The 20565-nt window shown below is 36.1% G+C and overlaps 1 pseudogene; it reads left to right on the plus strand.

Moving 5' to 3' along the window:
* Positions 1-13649: 13649 nt before the first annotated feature.
* LOC116862406 lies at positions 13650-14216 on the plus strand (annotated as a pseudogene).
* Positions 14217-20565: the final 6349 nt, after the last annotated feature.

Raw genomic sequence — 20565 nt, forward strand, 5'->3', positions numbered from 1 at the left:
TTATTATCAATTGTTATAATTAATTAATAAATCTTTCATTATCTAGCTCTTTCATGAAAAATCTGTCATTCTTTTTAATTATAAAAATAAGCACAAAGACCACCCTGACACAAACAGAAGGAGTCCATATTGTGCTGAGCACTTCCATTTCCTGGAATGCATCCTTTGTGTACATAAAATTCTGAATACCTCTCAAATCCAAGAAATAAGTTAAATAAAACTGTGCCAGTTCAAAATTTGCAAAAAAAAAAAAAAAAATCACATATTTGTGATACTCTGAGTGACTCTAAAAGTAGTAAAATGACTTTTTGAATATCATTATTTTGTTATCCACATAGAATTTTAGAGCTCAATGGAAACATTGAAATTTTATAATCATATTCTAACAATGAAGAAACTAAGAGCTGAGGAAATTACCTAGGTATTTTTTTTTTAGCAAGACTCCTTGGCAGATCTCAGATCAGATGCTACGAAAAAGCTACTACACTGGTTTTTCTACCATCTCAAACTATTTCTCTTTACTTGAGAATAATATAATTTTGCCATTCAAATCAATCAGATAACAATGTTTCCCAAAGTCTAAAGTCTATGTAAATAAGAATTATACCAACTAGTTTGTTAAAAATGCAGAATCTTAGGCTTTATCTGTAATATACTGATCAGAAAGTTTTCAATGGTTACCATAATAGGCACTTTAGCAAACTTTTTTAAGGTAAAGTTTGAGAACTACTGGTTTTTGAAATACAGATCATTCACTTGTTTATTCATTTTAATGCAATAAAAAGATACCTGTTGAGTTCACTTGATTTCCTCAATGATTCCCAAATTTGCCAAATTTTATTCCCAAATTTACTTTCTCAACTCCAAATGAAAATCAGTTGTGCATTCATTGATTTTAAAGTTAACTATTTTGAAGATCTTAGTAAATTTGTTGTATTTGAAAGCATATTGTATGCATTGATGAGGGTATCCTATGCATTATAATCAAAACTTTCAAGAAATGTAAAAACTATTTTTAGATATGTTATTTCTTATTTTTAACCTTCATAATATTGAAGATTATAATTGCTTCTATTCTGAAGTTTCAATCCCTTTGGAGATAATTTGGTACAGAAGAAGTCTGACTCCTAGTTAAAAACCTTTGTGTGACTTTTTTTGGCTTGATCATATGCAGTTACAAAAGGCTTTATCTGGGAGGCTGGGGGATGAGGGGGGTGGTTATCTTTCTCATACTGCATTTGGCGCACAGCCAATGTATCACCATCTCTGAAGAGAGTTGTAGTCAAAGAAATAGGCCCTTGTAGACTGCCACACTCTCTTCCATATTTGTGATTTTAGTCCAGGTAACTTCATCCTTAGGTCTCTTTATATGAAGTCATGGGGATAGACCTTCTGGAACCTTCCTGAGATCCCCTTAAGGTGGAGAAGGGAGAAACCTTAAACTTAACCCCAATACAACTCAGTATCCAGTCTTTTCCACTTCTACCTCTTCCCTCTGCCAGTTCCCCATAGTCTATAAAACTGCTTGAAGCCTTTTGTTCATTGCTCCCTCAAAAGCAAAATAATCCCCATGTGTATGGTGATCCAATTGATCTCTAATCAGTGTACCATTCAATGGGAGAAAATGGATTTGACTTTTCTTTCCTTTTTTTTTTTTTTAATGACTCTTGCTCATACTATCAAAACGAGTGACTAAAACTTAATATGTTGTGGCATGTTGCTTCAATTGGCCATTCTGATACCTGGCACCTCACTGTCCCTCCCTACTCAAGTGAGCTCCTGACAGTACAGTCATATTCCTATCTAGTCTGAGAGATTATCCTCTTTCACTTTGGTGATAATCATAATGAATTATTTGGTTCTGATTCTGGAATATCAATTTTCTCCTGCCCTCAGTACTCATGGATCTCAAACATGGACTGGAATTAGGACCATTGTTTCTCTGGCTCTCAGGCCTTCAAACTATGCCATATATTTTCTTGAGCTTCTCCAGCCTATGATGGGCAGATGATGGGACTTCTCAACCTTCACAATCAAGTGAGCCAATACTTTATAATAAATCTCTTCAGAAAGACAGATATAGTAGATAGATGTAGGAATAGTACAGATATATATCTCCTATTGATTCTCTTTCTCTGTAGAACCTGAGCTAATATAGACTATTTAGTGGTAATTCACTGTGGACCTCCTGCTAATAATATTTAACACACCTGAGCACAACACACAGAACATTGACATTAAAGTTTGCTTACTAGCACTTCTCTGTTTCAGCTCTAACATGTAAAAGAGCTTGAAAATTGTTATTGCCACCTGTTATGAGCTGAATCATGTCTCCTCAAAATTCACATGTTGAAAATTCTAAATCCCAGTACCTCAAAATGTGATTGTATTTGGAGATAAAGTAAGTTAAAATGAAATCATTATAGTGGGCCCTATTCCAATATGACTGGTTGACATCCTCATGTGAAGAGAAACTAACAGATATGTGCAGAGGGAAGACTATGCAAAGACTCTGGGAAAGGACAGAAGATGACCATCTAGAACCTAAGGAGGGAGATCTCAGAAGAAACCAACCCTTCTGACACCTTGATTTCAGACTTGTAGTCTCCAGAACGAGGAAAAAATAAATTTCAGTTACTTAAGCCACTCAACTCTGCAATACTTTGTCATGGCAACCCTAGCAAATCAGTACACTATTTTTACAATAAGAGAAAGTTGGACAAGTCAACACTCGAGGATCATCTCAGACCTATTAACAAACTGGGATTGCAGGGAAAACTCCAACCTGAAATCTAGAAAGCTAGAGGACCCAGAGAGTAGTTGCTAAAACCTGCTTATGTGGAACAAAAGCTGTTAGAACCATAAACAGTAGAAACACTGAAATGACAATTGTGATAAATTGCTGGAGGCTTAATGTGACTTATAGTTACAATAAGAAAATTTTGGGAGTCTTAGTCCTCTTGCCACACACACTTACTTCCCCATACCCTTCCCCCTCTACACACACACATGTTCCTGAGGTTGACCTCCAGGAATAATCCAGAATTTTAAGTGTGGGCATTATATGGCAGCTTCTTTTCAGAGAATGCACTGTGGAAAGGGGCAAAAAGGAGTAACTTTATCATAGAGAAACCTCACAAAAACATCTCAGCAAGATACTCAACATCAACAGTGATAGTGTGTACCTTTGACATGTGGTGAGAATGGCACTTTATGTCTGTGGCTTTCTCCCCAAAATCCATAACCTGAGTCTAATCATATGAAAAATATCAGACAAATGCCAATTGAGGGACATTACAAAATATCTGACCAGTCATCCTTGAAACTGTCAAAGTCACAAAAACAAAGTGAAGTCTAAGAAAATGTCACAGCCAAGAGAAGTCTAAGAAGACACAATGCCTAAATGCAATATAGTATCCTGGATGGTATTCTGGAACAGAAAAAGAATTATCAGGGAAGAATAAGGAATCATCAGTAAATACAAACTTTAATTAATTTATAAAAAGTGCTTGCTTGATATTTGCTCATGATTGTCCCTCCTCTCTCTTCATGTATATATAATATAGTAATACACATTATTGTTTACATTTTATATCATATTTAATATATTTGTATTATGTTACATATAATAGGTAGATGCATATGTGCATATTCACATACATCAACAATACATCTAAACAATACAGAATGATATAAAGATATAAGTATAAAAAGTGAAAAGGAATAGTCTTCCTACCTTCCCCTCTTGCCCCTATTCCCACCACATTCAGTGTCTTCTGTTTCATACAAGGATTCATATCTACCTATTTTTACAATTTTTAGCAAATCAGATTCTCCTACATGTATTGCTATGAAACTAGCTTTAATTTGCTTAAAAATAAAGACAAACTTGTTGACTTGTAATTCTACTAGTTACTGGATGAAGAATATGTTTTCTTCATTTTTGTGAACTTAATTCTTACAACAGTGTTTGGCATGTAGTAGGCAGTCAGTAAATATTTTGTTGAATGAATAAATGGATAATTTGCATTTGTCAAAGAATAACTCACCCACTGATCATTGAATGAATGTCATGAGAGACACTAACTTATTTTGGAGCTGAAGAGTAAATTAGGATTTTCAAAATAGAGAGCATTCATATGAGGTTGTTAGGCTATTTTTTTTAAATACATGCATTTGGATTTTTGAAGTTCAATTCTGGACACATAAATGAGATAAATTAACTACTTAACATCAACAATGATAGTGTGTACCTTTGACATGTGGTGAGAATGGCACTTTATGTCTGTGGCTTTCTCCCCAAAATCCATGACCTGAGTCTAATCATGTGAAAAATATCAGACAAATGCCAGTTTGTCTAAATGAGAATTTTGAGAGGCACCTGGGTGGCTCAGTGGGTTAAAGCCTCTGCCTTCGGCTCAGGTCATGATCCGAGGTTGCTGGGATCGAGCCCTGCATCGGGCTCTCTGCTCTGCGGGGAGCCTGCTTTCTCCTCTCTCTCTGCCTGCCTCTCTGCCTACTTGTGATCTCTGCCAAATAAATAAATAAAATATTTTCTAAAAAATAATAAAAAATAAATGAGAATTTTGAGCCAGTTGGTTCCTTTTTTCTCTTTTGTACTATTTTCTGAGTACCACTTTTTAAGCTACATGCAGAGAAGGAAAATATGGATTTTTTAAATCATTTTTAGGTATAATTCTCACAGTTAAAAAAAATCTCATAGAATTCCATGGACTATGAAAATTTAGCATTCTCATAACATTTCTGCAATTTCCCAGTGCACTTATATTCTCATAGTTTTCTCTGGCTTCTTGATAGGAGTATGTTTTGCCTGCTACATAGAATATGCGCAGGTGTGAAATTCAGCACCTACTTCATATTCCACAAAACATTAATGCTTACATAACATAGAAACATATGGCAGGATTTAAAGACCTGAAGTAGCATAGAGATATGATTTACTTGATATCTGCAAGTATTTTGAAATGTGAACTGGAGTCATCACAGTTCTTTAAAATGTCTGTTGGCTTTCACTCAGTACATTGAGTGGTAAGGAGAGTGATAATTCACTGTCCCTAATATCACCTTCTTTCAGTTTCCCTCAATCTTGCTGATCCCCTCTTCGACCCAGAAAACCTTCATTCTTTGGGTAAAAACACCTCTTTCTTGTTGTATACAGAAAAGCCACAAACATATCTTTTTCAACTGGCCCCCAGCCAACATAGCCCTTGAGGCTTTATCTCTCAAGTTAATAACCTATCAAGGTACTTTTTCCCCCCAAATAAAGTGAATTCCCGAATTGAAAGAAACTGTGCCAGTTGTTAAAATAATTATGAAATAAGGGGCGCCGGGGTGGCTCAGTGGGTTGTGCCTCTGCCTTTGGCTCGGGTCATGGTCCTGGGGTCCTGGGATCAAGCCCTGCATCGGGCTTTCTGCTCGGCGCGGAGCCTGCTTCTCCCTCTCTCTCTGCCTGCCTTTCTGCCTACTTGTGATCTCTCTCTGTCAAATAAATAAATAAAATATTTTAAAAATAATGAAATAAAATAATTATGAAATAATAAAACTGTCACTGCATGCCTATACCAAAAATAAATAACAATGAAATAGTGGTATGTTTAAGAAGGAAAGTAAGAGTAAAGTGGGTAGAACTAAGAAGTAGTAACATTGAGGGTGCCTGGGTGGCTCAGTTAGTTGAGCGTCTGCCTTTGGCTCCAGTCTTGATCCTGGGGTCCTGGAATTGAGCCTTGCATCAGGCTCCTTACTCAGCGGGAAGCCTGCTTCTCCTTCTCCCACTCTCCCTGCTTGTTTTCCCTCTCTCCCTGTCTCTCTCTGTCTCTGTCGAATAATAAAATCTTTGGGGGGAAAAAAAAAGAAGAAGAAGTAGTAACTTTGAATGCAAGTGAGGAGCTATGGGGTTAAGAGGGGCAAGTCCAATGCGTGCTGAGACTCTCACATAATAAGACACCTTTCACAGAATTCTTGATTTGGTCCAAAAACATCTGCTTTTGGAAGGACAGCAACTGAAATTGTGCTTTTCTATAGCTGTCTTGTTAAATTGTCTTTATGTCTTTCTTCGTTTTTATTGAGATATAATTGACAAATAAATTATATTTTTCAGTTGTTCAACATAACGTTTTGATATTTGTATATATGGCAAAAACGATTACCACAGTAAATTTGGTTGATAATTTTTTTTTAGTTTAATAAATGGCGTACATATATAAAGAATCCTCCAGAATGACAGTCCTAATTGACATCTATCAAAGTGACATTGCATTGATAAGGGCTCTAATGGCCTTCTTTACTCAAGGTCTAACTCTAAAATCCTAGCTGTAAGATCCTGCATTTGTCCTATCAAGTTCTCTTTACAAGTAGAATTTCAGTTTCCCTCTTTAATTGGCTTTCTGTTGACAGCTCTGCCTTTTCTGAACATAGCTTGGTAGGCATAAAACTGCATGTGATTAAGAGAAAGGAAGTGCTTTTCCACATTTAATGTAAAAGCAGAAGTTAAATTTCAAATTCTACCTAAATATTCAATGTCAAGAAATGTAATTTTTTAACATTTTCTAGATATTTAAAGGCCATCACAAGTGTAGATATTTTGTCTTAATATTGCATTTAGTTTTATTTTATTAAATTTTCAATCTGTGAATATTTGTTATATTTCTGTTTTCCTGAAGAATGGTATCTCTAAATAATTTTAAATACTATAGACAAGCATTAATACATATTTATACATATATAAAGCCTAGCATTCATATCTTAACCTTTTCAAAACCTGCCAGCTATTGGTGAATGTGTGTTTTATTCAGTCATCCTCATCATTTTCTTGTTTTATGCCAAGGCTTAGCACTTGGGCTTTTAAAATCAACCAAAAACATCAAGCTTTAATGTTGTTGACTGACGTGAAATTTTTGCTTACTTTAAAGAAACTTTGACTTTTCTCATATTTTTCCCTGTTCATAATCACAAAGCTATATAAATCTTTGTGAATTGATGAGTACTATTCAAACCCCAATACTATTCAAACCCCAATACAGAGTGGGGAATTTTTCAAAGCCTAGGGGGGAAAAAATTTCTGCTTAATGCATGTAGATTTGTTTAACATTTTTCTTGTTTTAATGCATTTCAATTTGAAAAAATAATTCATGCAAATGAAGAGCTGACTGCAAAGAACTACTAGGGTATCTATAATTAAGTTTGAGAGGAGTTTGCTTTCCACAGCTTTATGACTGTTATTCAAGTCAACAAATACTTTATAGAACATGATTGTCTTCCACTTCAATTCTTTATTTTAAGAAAGTTAAGGAGAAGTGAGAATATATTTAAAAATCTCATTCTTATTTTCAGGTGCCCACAGCATGGGGAATGGTTGTGAAATGTGATTATGTCAAGTAACACCAAGTAAAATACACCACCACTGCTTTTTCACCATCAGTGCAGGTGTCAACATATTAAAAAAAAAAAAAAAAAAGGCAAATACAGTTTTCATATTTTTATGGAAAAAAATTATCTTCAATCCACCAGGAATTGTCCCAGGGACCCCTGGTGTTCATGAACTATGCTTAAGAACTATTGATTCATCTTTCGCTCCAAGCTTGCTCTTGTATAGCCTTTCCCATTTTGTTCATGGGAATTATATCCTTTCAGTTGCTCAGGAGGAAGAAAAACAAACACACACAAAAACCTTGAAATCATTTTTGCTTTTTCTCACATTCTACCAATCAAGATAATCTGCTGCCTCTATGTTCATAATATACTAGAATTTGACCATTTCTACTACCCCTACACAAACACGTGGAAACAGGCTATTATCATGACTCATTAGCCAGCTAATGCTAATGCTCCCAGTTGCCAACAGATTGTGCTCTGTAAAACTACCAGGTGACCCCACTGAAACAGCCATATCACTTGATCCTTCTGTGCAGGCCCTTAACACCTTCCTACCCCAGTCAGAGTAAATTCCAAAATTCTGATAATAGCTTTTTTTTTTTTTCTTTTAATCACTAGATCAGGCATGCTTCTGAACCAAAGTCACTTCTTTGTTTTCTCCACTGCCTTTACACTCTGATATTTGTGAGTGGTTTGTCCCCATACCTGCATCAGGATGCTGCTAAATTCTTTCTTAGCTGATTCTTCAGTGATGAATAAAATTGTCCTTCATCACACACATACTTCTTATTTTCCTTTCAGTCTCTATTTTATTCACCATTGCACTTATAATCAATGAATATATTATATATTTTATATTCTGCTTTATTCAAAGCTAAATGTGACATTCAGGAAGCTAAGGATTTAGTCGGTTTCATTCACTGCCATCTCCTCAATACCTAACATAGTTTCTAGAAGTTAAAGATATTTTTAAATGAAAGAAAGAATCGGTGACTTGAATTTGTGAAGAAGATAAAACTCCCACATACCAAAAAATAAATAAATAAAATAAAAAATTAAAAAATTAAAAAAAAAAACCTCCCACATACCAAATGAATGTCAGATTATTCCCCTTCTACTTATTTTTGTAGTAGGTTGTGCAGTTCTTTCTTGAGAATTGTTGACAATTGTACCATGATGAAACTGGAGTAAAAATTGGGGATAATTATGAAAAAAATCAGTAATGAGTGATGTTCATTTTTGAAGATCTTTTTCTCCTAGTGTGGATTGATACACAGTTAAAGCTGTTCCTTTGGTGCTCAAACATCATTGGGGTGATTTTGGCAGCAATAACGTAATCAAAATGCACATACTTTTTATGGTTTCTAAATATGTAAACACACATTGACCATCACAAAAATGTTGAGGAAGGTAGTATGTTTCATTATCTGACTAAATTACTGCTCAACAATTCTCCTAACCAAAACATAGACACACACACACAAAAACACACTCTTAATTATATTGGTCTATGTAAAAAAAAAAAAAAAAAAAAAAAAATCCTTGCTTTTTACCTTTGTTAAGTTTTAGTTGTGTGAATAATATATTTACTTCTTCTATATACAAACTGTACACTCCCTTGAAAGATATGTCTAAGGACTGCATATTAATTATTTATTTATTGTATAAGGACACAATAGTGTTGCTAATAAATAAAGATTCAAGGAGAAGTATATAGCTCCCACACAAGATGCACAACAAACACTTTACCTTGGTGACCATATTTGTAGAAGGAATTTATTTCCAAGAAAATGTTGTACTCTAAAAATACTGCTTGAAAACCTTTTCCCAGATTTCTATGAAGGAGGGAAGAGTTGCTGAAAAACCAACCCAGACTACTTCTCAACATGGTCCATTTTGCAATTATTATTCACAAGCTATACAGGCCACACTGAAATGTTTAATATTCTGTCTTCTATTTCCCAATATAACCTCATTATTTCTTCTGTGTTGGTTTTCTTTAACTACCTCCCCTTTCCCTTATCATTGGTTTGATGATTCTTGTGCTTTATTAGGCTTTATTCATATCATTTCTTTAGCCTGGAATGATATCTTAACATCTTTCTCCTAAAAAAAATATATTTTGTCCCTACCATATGTCCATATTAAATGTTTTTGCCCTATTTATGTTTGTTGCTCTTTGATCCAGCAATAAAAACATAAGTGCTAACCAGTGTTTAATAAATATTACTGTAAAAATAAATAACAGAAAATTATAATAGCTAAAATGCATAAACTAAAATATACTGAAATGTAAACATACATAGATCCATATCCATTTGTTGCAATTAAAATTTACAAAAATTACCCCAGAAGAGCTAGACAAGCTAAAAGTAATCAATATAAAATGATACTGATTATTCTCAATATAGAGAACAAAACAAAATTAGTATTGCCTAGATATTTAGATAACAACTTAACATTCATTCCAAAAATCTAGATTTAAAAGTTTGACTTAGAAAAATCAAATTTTGCAAAAGTAATATCCAATATAAAATGTCACAGAGGTAAAGTTTAAAAATTTTATTTTATTTTTTAACTATTATTATTATTTTATTGTTAAGGAAACCATTTCTAGGACTGTCATGAGGCCCAGGCTGGGTTAACAGTAATGAGTTCTGGAGGTAACTACACTAAACTCTGGGCTTTTTGTTATAATCACTCTCATCTTTCTCTACCTCACCTGAAAACTCAGATTCATGAGGCTTCAATCCCTGCTTCCCTACTCCAGGAGATACCAAAGCCCTCTATGCTAGAGGTATTTTCAGAGGAGAAGAAAATTTTGTCTTCCCAGAGTACAAACCCTCTACTTTGCTTTAAAAGGCAGATAGCAATCCCAAACTGCAGACATGCTGGTTCCTGCACAGGCCTCAATAAAGTTTGAAAATTTTGTCTTTTTTTTTTTTTAAAGATTGTATTGTATTCTTTTGAGAGAGAGAGAGAGAGAGAGAACAACGAGGGGGAGAAAGAGAGGGAGAGGAAGAAGAAGTCTCCCCACTGAGCAAGGAGCCTGATGTGGGACTCAGTCCCGGGACCCTGAGATCATGACCTCAGCTGAAAGGAGTTGCTTGACTAACTGAGCCAACCAAGTGTCCCTAAAGTTTGAAAATTTTATTTTTTTTAAAGATTTTATTTATTTATTTGACAGAGAGAGAGCACAAGCATGGGGAGCAGCAGAGGGAGATGGAGAAACAGACTCCCCACTGAGCAGGGAACCCAATGTAGGGTTCAATCCCTAAGCTGAAGGCAGATGCTTAACTGACTGAGCCACCCAGATACCCCAAATTTGAAAATTTTAAATAGATCAAATACTTTGTAGAATTTATATAGGAAAATTGCCATACAGATTATATCAGTAAAACAAACAAAAACCAAACAAAAGACGGGTACTTGGGTTGCTCATTCCATTAAGCAGTTGACTTGGTTTTGGCTTAGGTCATGATCTTGGGGTCCTCTGCTTGAGGATTCTCTCTCCCTCTGCCTCTGCCCCTCCCCCACTCACACACACTCACTCACTCTTTCTAAAATAAGTAAAAGAACTTGAAAAAAAAACAGAAGAAGCTTTGAAAACATAACAATAGTTTTATTATGCATTGAAAATTCAAGAAGAAATCGGGGCGCCTGGGTGGCTCAGTGGGTTAAAGCCTCTGCCTTCAGCTCAGGTCATGATCTCAGGGTCCTGGGATCAAGCCCCGCATCAGGCTCTCTCTCAGTGGGGAGCCTGATTCCCTTCCTCTCTCTCTGCCTGCCTCTCTGCCTACTTGTGATCTCTGTCAAATAAATAAATAAAATCTTTTTAAAAAAAAAGAAAATTCAAGAAGAAATTAATTTGGTTTAATATATTGTACTCTAGGAAATATAAGGGAATTAGGTAAAATCATTTAAATATTTGTTTTCACTTTATAACTAAAGGTTCAAAGTGAAGGCATAAATGTTATAAATATCAAAACTCAAAATAATATAGCAGAACTATATATGAAACACTATAATCTCATACTAATTTTCTTGAAATCAAAGGTATGATGTCGTTCTCCCAGAAGAGATGAAACATGAGCACTGGCTCACCTGTGACATCAGGAGAAAGACAGCACCACTATTCAAATAGAAAAGAAAAATTAACTAAATTTTTAACAAATTACTAAAGGTTGTATGTAGGCTAGTGAAGTAAGATAGAAATTCTGAGTGCTGTAGATTCAAGGGGCAACTGTATCCTCTCATAGGCTCTTCCTGATAGACTTCTACTGGGTGCTTACAAGAAAGAATAGTGTGGGAAAGAGACTGGACAAAGCTTTCTTGGGTGGTATAGGTCTAGAGGAGGGGAATGGTCACAAATACAGAAAAGAATAAAGTTTCACATAAGGAACAAAAGTCTAAAAGGAACAAAAGCCTTCAGCTGCTGAGAAAAAGGTAGCAAACTCTGGCATTCAAGATCATAGCAAAGAAATATAAAAGAAAGAGCCAATCAACCCTAGAGGAGGAGCGAAAATCATCAGGTCCCAGGCCATCAGTGATTTCCCAACGCTGGTGAAGGGGGATGAGTTGCAGAGAAATTACCAGCTGTCAGGTATAGGGACAAGGGTCCTGCCTAAGAATGAGGTTGAAGGAGGATAACAAGGAACACTCTCTGACTGCCGACCACCAGGTTAGCAAGTACTGAATAACAAGTTAGAGGGGTTACTGTTGAAAAAGTGCAAGGGGTCAGAGAGAGCCTCTGCAACACAGACACACAGGAAAGCCTAAGGCAAAGGACTGGATGAGGAAAACTGGGAGAAGAAAAACTCCAACCCTCTCTACCCTAAAAGGGACAAAAACAGAGGAATTTGAAGTTGCTGGGAACTGATAAAAATAACTCCAACAAAATATAGAACCAGTTCAGCTGTCTGGATGGACTCAGTCCTCATGCTATAGGTAAATTTTTTGCTCGGCAAAAGTTGTTTGATATGGGTAAAGCAGTGGGTAGAGGAAATTTTATAGCAATAAGCACCTTAATTAGAAAATAAGGAAATTCTTCTATTAACCCTCTAAATTTCTATCTTAATAAATTAGAAAAAGGAAGCACTCTCATCTTCTGTGTTGGCTAAATATTAAACCCATACTAAATAGAAAGGTACAATAAAGATAATTGATGAAAACAGTGACATTAAGAATAGAAATACAGGGCACCTGGGAGGCTCAGTGGGTTAAGCCTCTGCCTTCGGTTCAGGTCATGATCTCAGGGTCCCGGGATCGAGTCCTGCATCAGGCTCTCTGCTCAGCAGGAAGCCTGCTTCCTCCTCTCTCTCTCTGCCTGCCTCTCTGCCTACTTTTGATCTCTCTCTCTCTGTCAAATAAATAAATAAAATATAAAAAAAAAAGAATAGAAATACATTGGAGAAAAAAATCAGTGAAACTGAAAATTGACTATAAAATGATCAATGAAATTGGTATACCTCTTAGCCAGATTGATCACATAAATTAGAATATAAAATAAATTAACATAAATATAAATAAATATAAAATAAATAAACATAAATTACAATATAATAAAAAAGAAAAGCTGTAACTTGGAAGTATAAAAAATGAAATATAGAATTCATCACCTCAGATCCTATAGACATCAACTATAAAAAGATAGTGCTATGAGCAATCTTATGCCTATAAATATGACAGCATAGCTGTAGTCAGTAAATTCCTTGAGCAGTACAAATTAACAAAACTCATAAAGCTTATTCAATACATCGCTTAAGTGGATAGCCTGAACATCTATATATTTATTTTTATTATTTCACTCTTTATTGGGGCCTATGAATGGTACCCAATAAAAATGAGAACATAAGTTCAAACAAAAATACATACACAAATGTTTATAGTAGCTATATTCATAATTGCTAAAATGTCTATACTGCCTTTGGCCGCTGAATACGGAAGCTGTGGAAGAAGCAGACTAAAGACTCCTACACAGGGGTGCCTGGGTGGCTCAGTCGGTTAAGCGTCTGTCTTTGACTAGGTCATGGTCCCACACTCCTGGCATCCAGCCCCACTTTGGGCTCCCTGCTGAGCAGAGAGCCTGCTTCTCCCTCTCTGCTTCTCTCGCCTGCTCATGCTCTCTCTGACTCTCTGTCAAAAAAATAAATAAAAATCCTAAAAACATAAAACAGACTCCTACATAGCAGTAAAATAAGATGAACTGCTGATCTATACCTTAGAATATATAAATCTCTAATGATGAAAGCTCCATCCTGACCACCAACACCATCCTGGAACACTGGTACTGTGCCTTCATGGTGGACAATGAGGCCATCTATGACATCTGCCAATAACCTGGACATCAGACATCCTACCTACACCAACCTCAACTGGTTCTTTGGTCAGATCATGTCCTTCATCACTGCTTCCCTGTACTCAATGGGGCCCTCAATGTGGACCTCACAGGGTTCCAGACCAACCTGGTGTCCTACCCCTACATCCTCCTCTCCCTGGTAACCTACTCAATGCATTGTCTCAGCTAAGAAGGCCTACCATGAGCAGCTGTTGGTGGCAGAGATCACCAATGCCTGCTTTGAATCTCCAACCAGATGGTCAAGTGTGAAGTGGTGCCCAATGCCACCATTGCCACTGTCAAGACCAAGTGCACCATCCAATCTGTGGACTTGTGTCCCTCAGGTTTCAAGGTTGACATTAATTATCAGCCCCCGACAGTGGTGCCCAGGGGAGACCTGGCCAACATGCAATGGACAGTATGCATGCTAAGCAATACCACAGCCATTGTGGAGGCCTGGCTGGATGAAACACATCAGAATGCATAGAGCAATAGAGTATTACAGCAGGAAGTAGCCTTGGGAAGTCACTAAAAACAACATGAAAACAAACAAATAAAAACAACAACAAAATATATATATATATATATATGTATATATATATATATATATATGATGATCCTGGAAGGAGAATCTGTCTATCCTAACATTTTTACCCTCTGACCTTGTTAAGCCCTCTGAGTGCCAAATAGAACATTGAAGGAAAAAGTCCTCAATGGAACACTGGAATGGTCTTACTAAAATGAGGAAAGAATGTGTGTATAAAAATTCTGATGTATAGTTATATATATATATATATATAATATACACTTTCTGTATATAAAAAACTCATCTTCAACCAAAAAGTTCACAAATGTTCTCAAAACCTTCTATGGAAACTGGCATAATGTCTCAATGGCATATCTGAGGATATGCCAATTTTCCTTAAAGTCAATCCTATTTGAGCTTACTTCCTGGATATTTGGACATGTTGAAATTTTCCTTAAAATTTTCCTTAAAGTCAACCCTATTTGAGCCTATTTCCTGGATATTTGAACTTGTTAACCATTTATTTTGTTACACTATTGGCATACTGAAAAAATGTTTTAACGAAAAGTGAAGTTCAAGTAAATGATGAGTTTAGTATTACAACCTGCTCATAGGAGCATAAAGACATTAAGGAGATTTACATATTGACTTTTATTCAGGTATTTTCAATCTTTCAGCCTTCTCAGGTTCCTATAAGAAACTGAGATGAAAAGGAGAAAGGTGACATAAGTGGCATATCTGAGTGACACCATAAAATATAATATTTATATAAAGTGCTTTCTGAAACACGTGGATAATAAAATAATTAGTAGTTAAGTAGAGTTGATGTTAACATGTGGAATTGGATTTTACAAATTCTGAAGTCGGTCCTGCTCTCACACCTATGATGTGTAACAGATCACTGTGAGCTGAGCTCCCTGGAGGAGGGGGGTCCAAGCCCAGCAGGAGCTGGAAAGAGGTTGCTGTTATTTTACACCCAGTATATGGGTGCTGGATGAAACACATCAGAATGCATAGAACAATACAGTATTCCAGCAGGAAGTAGCCTTAGGAAGTCACTAAAGAAACAACATGAAAACAAAAACCAATTTCAGAGAAAGTCACCAAATCACTAGGATTTGTGTGACTTCCAGCGAAATGTAACCAGTGGATCTTGGTAAGGAGAACTAATGTTTATTAAGCAACTTATTATTAAACAGGAGCTTGACACAATTATTTCATTTAAGTTATGCCCAAAGGAGCTCTGCAAGTTAAGTGGTAGTATTCCTATTTAATATAAGAAGACACTAAGGCTCGACGACCTTTAACCTGTCACCTGACCCTAGAGCCTATTAAGTGAATGAACCAGGCTTCAAACTGCCAGCTTATTGGTTCCACTTACTCAGGTTTTCATCTTCCATTATTACTGCCCGCATATTCTTTCATTATCTATACTGAAATACTTATATGGTATTATGTCTGTGACATCACAAAATTCATTGGTTCTCAGAGTGTATAGGGGATCTTAAAACCCCAAAACATATTCTCATAGACCTCTTTCAGAGTAACTATCTTAATTTGTGTGATTTTTCTAAAGAACTGAATTTGTAATAGTAAATGTCTCCAAAGCCAACTCTATATAACACAAATTGAAGATGCCAATTATCTTCTGTTCTGGAAATACTTCAGCAGCCTAAAGTCCTGCATCCCACAAATACAGATCAATATATTTACCTTGGGGTCATGACATCTGTAGAATGACCATTGCCTTTGCTTAAATTCTATCAAAAGTCATTGTGAGCAAAGTACTAGGAACATAATAAGTACTCAAGAAATTCACAAATGGCCAAAATTTCATTTGTCTCAATCAAAATTTCATTTGTCTCAATCCTCCTTGAAATTAGCTGTAAAAAATACACTTTTAAAGAAATGTATTAGAAATTGTTCTGTTACATATCTTACCTTAGACCCATGAGTTTGGATCAGAGCTCAGTAGACTCACCAAGGATATTGTACTCCCTAAAAACATGAAATCCAGTTTTAGCAAAGCTTAGAAACATGTTACTTAAAAAAATAATAGTACTTGGGGCCCCTGGGTGGCTCAGTGGGTTAAGCCTCTGCCTTCGGCTCAGGTCATGATCCCAGTGTCTTGGGAATGAGCCCGGCATCTGGCTCTCTGTTCAGCGGGGAGCCTACTTTCCCCTCTCTCTCTCTGTCTGCCTCTTTGCCTACTTGTGATCTCTCTCTCTTCTGTCAAATAAATAAAATCCTTTTAAATAAATAAATAAATAAAATAATAGTACTAATAAAAGCAAAACAGGACAGAGCCCAAATTTCTACTAAAGGAGACCTTCAGCAAAGACCCTTTAGACATATTTCAGTGTGTTTCCTTTTGAAGGAGTCAATACTGGTAGGATTAGACAGGGTGAGGTAGCAGAACTTTATGCAAGGTATTACAAATCAACTTAAAGAAAAGACAAAGTAAAACCCTGTCCTTGTCATATGTCTAATAATATTCATGCATGCAATGTAACAAAAGGAAAGTAAATATGAGCTATTTTACCAAGCTAATGAGAAATGAAAGCTGTAATAAGGAGCATTAGTGATGATGCCCATATATTTTTCTGAGGTTTTTTATACAGATTGAGTTGAGTCACATAATAGGGTCAATGTAAATAAAGGCTCTGCTGGTGCTTGTTGCCTGTGAAGTGGGGCATTTCTGGTGGAGAGAAAGCACTATATCCAGAAAACATGTCATTTAAATAATTGAGGACACCTGGTGTGAAGAAACTGAGGCCAATTTTACTGATTTTCCTATCTTTTATTTATTTTTTGTGTGTTTCTCCATTAAATGTGAAAAAGAAAATTAAATGTGATTATACCTGCCTGTTACATCCTCCAGGAACATAAAACTGTTTATATTTTGAAGAGCATTATAAAAATACTTAGCTTACTCACCACTAAAGTCATTATGAGTAATTTATATTTAGTATTATATTACTTAAAAGTTTTCACTTTACTTAGAAAATGGATTTCTCCTTATGAATACTTTCTACCAAGAGAGTTTATCTATTGAACTGTGGAGTTATTGAATATAAACATTTACCCAGCACACCATACTTTTAATAATTAATATATATTATTGTAGAATATATTAAATGGATTTGGAAAGCATTGTAATTTGTCTAAAATGTAGTCTTTCTTTGTTTATTGCAGTTCTGCTACTAATTTCAAGTCTTCTAAGAATTCAAATTTTCCTACATAACTATTTAAATAAAAACCTGGTCTTAATGATTATTCTAAGCACCTGAGCATATGAAAAATAAATGTATATAAACATATGCATATATATATATTACATATAAGAATATATGTAACATATGGAAATATATACAAGATATATAAATCTAGGAATATATATAATATAATGTGTATGTGATAGATAGAATGGTATCTGTCCTCAGGAGGCCTACTGTTAGAAAGTGAGATATGTGTTTAACAGGTAATTAAAGGACATGACATGTTACTCAGAATTTACAGGATGCCTGGGAACATATGACAGACTGTTCCAACCTAGTCTTGCATAGGAAGAAAGGTCTTGGAGTAAGATAATTTTTAAATTGAAGACCTAGTGAAATGGAGGGAGAAGGAATGAGGAACATGCTCCAGGCTGAAGAATTTAGAGGCAGAGACGTATGAGGTAAATAACATGTTCCAAAAATTAAAACCAATTTATTGTGACAAGAGAGGAGAAACCAGCTGGAAGTTTGGTGAGAGTGAAGGCTGGGAGGTTGGGGAAGAAGGAGAGTCTGAGGCATTTATTATTTATTTGATCTTTATTTTATAAAATAAGAGGAAACTCTGGACTTAGTAAAGCAAAGAAGTATTATGATCAAAAAATAGTTTTAGGGGGGGCACCTGGGTGGCTCAGTGGGTTAAGCCTCTGCCTTTGGCTTAGGTCATGGTTTCAGGGTCGTGGGATCGAGCCCCACATCAGGCTCTCTGCTCAGCAGGGTGCCTGCTTCCCTTCCTCTCTCTCTCTGCCTGCCTCTCTGCCTGCTTGTGATCTCTGTCAAGTGACTAAATAAAATCTTAAAAAAAAATAGTTTTAGGGGGTGCCTGACTGGCTCAGTCAGTAGAGCATGTGACTCTTAATCTCAGTTTTGTAAATTTGAGCCCCATGTTGTATGTAGTCATTACTTAAATTCTTTGAAAAAAATAGTTTTGGAAAATTATTCTAGCTACGGTGAGGAGATTGGGTGTTTAGAGCAGTGCTAAAGAGGACAGATGTATACACAGGAGAACCAGTTAAAAAACTGTTTCAATAATAAAAGAAGATTATGAAGAAGCAAGGGAGAATTAGTGATACATTGGGGAAACAGGAAAGGTATGCTGAACTAAGGTAGATATAAAGGGGGACTGGCAAGTGTTATGCCTGTGTGTGTGTGCACATGTGGGTTTTAATCAGCTTAATGAAGGCAAGTAGCTAAATATTTAAATAATAATGATTTTTAGAGATAATAATTTATCAAGTATCTCTCCATACAAATCAATGTAATTTCAAAAAGCATCCATATGTGTTTCTTTTAGCTATCTTTTCTAGTTTTTTAAGTATATCCTTATCTGCATATAATCTTCATATTATAGCTGGATATCAATTTTAGATATTTTCTGTGTACTTCCCACTGATAGATAAACACATGTATATCAACACCACCAATACTCTCTACCGTTCCTGACAATATATTTATATAAATGTATCTTACATAGCTTAGTAGTTACACCTTTATTTCTGTGTTCTATCAACTGCAGAGACCATCTCTGTCTGGATCTGTGTAGGTTGGCACTCCACCAAACTGCAGATTTTAGTGTTTGCTCACTTCTTTTCGGGTCACCCCCTTCCTTCAACTGCCTGGCTTCCATTTTACCTCTAGGTTCATGCTATCTTAAGTTCAGCAGTGGCAGATATGTGCACTTGCTCCTTTAGTATGTGGAGAAAGTTTTTCTGTTTTTCTAGAATTAATATTATCTGCTTCATGAGCTCCACAGGTTGGATGATTCCTTTGGCATTATCTCTTAATCTCCATTTGGACCCTGTTACGGCACATCTGGTTCTTAATGCCTATGGAAGGGAGGAGAAAGCAGGACCTCTGTCCTGCAGAGTCCAAAGATGGAGAGTCACTTTTCCTTCCATATGAAATGGATGGCCAGGTAGGTAAGACTTTTCTCTTATTACTGTCTTCAAAGTATGTGAGGCTATACAGCAGTCACCATGTGTTTCTGGCTTCCACTAAAACATACCAGTCTGACCCATGTGTAAATCATGTTTTTTTTTTCTTCCTATAGCTGATTCTAAGGGATTTCTCATCTGGAAACAGGTATTAGCTCGGAGAGGTATACCTATACTTTAGTAAGGAGGATCTTGTCTACTGACAGCACATAGCTTGTGTGTGCTTTTTGCTCTTACTTCTACCCAACTTGATACACCTCTTGCATGATATGATGGATTGCTCTTGGGCCCACCCATTCTTTGTGGAACTCACAGAATCCAGGTCTTAATGGGAAATATCAGATGTGTGGTCATTTGTTTTTACATGACCAAACATTCTGTCTCTAGCAAAGCCTGGTGGCATTCTAGGAGTTGTTTCTCAAAAGACATATTATTTTCAGTTACAGGTGGCATGGTCCTGCTCCAGAAGCTGAGCACTGCAATTCTCTCAGGAGTTTTCTGTAAGCATCATATGACATTTTCCCCCTCACTGATAGCTCTAAAACCAATTCAGATCCAAATTCAGATTCCCTATGTAATCATATAATCCAATCCCACTGATTAATTACCCTAAGAATTTCATCCTACATCCCATCATGCTCCCCAGGATCCCTCAGCACAGCATGGGTAGGTCTTTCACCTCCTTAAGTTTTAGTCCTCCCTTTTTCTCCCTGTTGGCTCCAATATGTGACAGCTGTATTAACCAGCAATGTAAGAAGAAGGGGGATAAGAAGGCAGATCCTGGAGGGGAAATGTTTGTCAAGGGAAAGGCTTTTGAAGTATCTTCTAAGAAGGAAAGTAGTGTCAACTGGAAGAGATAGGTTACTTTGTAGTCTCAGAAGTTTCAGGGACAGCAGGTTATTCAAAACATTTCTGATCATCCACCCAAATGGCCCTATTCTTTTTCATTTTCTAGTTAGGGCTCTCACCATAGCAGAACAGATGTCCTTGCTTGGGCATTTGCCACACTCTAGAATACAGCCACCATATTAAGTTCTCACCCTGGTCTTCCTATTTCTCTACTCCTCACTGTAAGGGGAGAGAACTTCTTTTGTAAGCTTC

This window comes from Lontra canadensis, unplaced genomic scaffold (assembly GCF_010015895.1).
Source record: "Lontra canadensis isolate GAN:19392208 unplaced genomic scaffold, GSC_riverotter_1.0 scaffold1, whole genome shotgun sequence".
Lineage (NCBI taxonomy): Eukaryota > Metazoa > Chordata > Mammalia > Carnivora > Mustelidae > Lontra > Lontra canadensis.